Raw genomic sequence first — 997 nt, 5'->3', positions numbered from 1 at the left:
AGAAATTAAAGAAGCCTTAAATATTTGGGAATATTCAACATCAAAAAGCTACAACCTGCATTTTTTTAAAAAAAGTATTCTCTGTACAAAGAATCTTATCAGCTATACAAAAATCTGTACAGTCTTTATACTGAAGCTAATATTGATCTGTGCTTGAATTCACATTCTTAGCAAAACAATTGCATGACACACACGCACACTCCACACATCAACACAGGATTGCCATTTCATCTTCATCTTCTTCCTACTCCTAATCTTCTGGTTCATTCTTCTTTGAGCCTATTGGCTGGCCTGCCAGGGTCTTTCTTTCCTGATTCATTTTTGCCCTAGGCACGGTATATAGCAATACCCTTTTCATATTTTTCCTTTAGTTCCCTTTAGCTGCTTTTTGCTCCCTTAGCTGACTATTCAGACCATATTTCACCCAACCTTTTTTGCAGTGTCCCCAATGGATAGACCACGGTGTTGACTCTTGATCTTTGGGCAATGTTCAGAGCAAAATAGGTACAAAGTCTTTTAGGAGCATTGGGATCCTTTATTTTTTTTCTTTTTCCCTTTATTATTACCTTTGGGGAGAATATGATTTTTCATCTCCCTGTCATAGTGAGCCTTGTCACTTTTTGCCATATCTTCAAACTTTGACTTTTTATTTGTAGACAGGTCTTCCATTTCTCTGAACGCTTCTTGGAGAACTCTGCAAAGTTGATGGAGGAGTCAGGGTAATTCTTCTTGTGCTTCTCCTGGCATGTCTGCATGAAGAAGGCATACGAGGACATCTTGACCCAAGGTGTGCTGAGGTCTTCTTTATCCCTAGCTCCAGGTAAGCTGCGTCCACCTGGGGTGTAGCTTTACCCTCTGATTCTTGCTGAGGAGCCGGAGCAAACACAGGGCCTTCCTCGCTACAGCTCCAGAAAGAATGGGTCTTTAGCACACATTTTCTTTTTTTTTTATTTAAGAAAGGATTGATTAACAAAACCATAGGGTAGGAGGGGTACAA

At 40.0% G+C, this 997-nt stretch overlaps 1 pseudogene; it reads right to left on the bottom strand.

Annotated features, from left to right (window-relative positions):
• Window positions 1-208: 208 nt before the first annotated feature.
• Window positions 209-776, bottom strand: LOC103114808 (high mobility group protein B2-like; annotated as a pseudogene).
• Window positions 777-997: the final 221 nt, after the last annotated feature.

This window comes from Erinaceus europaeus, chromosome 3, assembly GCF_950295315.1.
Source record: "Erinaceus europaeus chromosome 3, mEriEur2.1, whole genome shotgun sequence".
Lineage (NCBI taxonomy): Eukaryota > Metazoa > Chordata > Mammalia > Eulipotyphla > Erinaceidae > Erinaceus > Erinaceus europaeus.
Note: the sequence above shows the minus strand (reverse complement) of the source record. Positions and strands in the feature narration are given on the sequence as shown.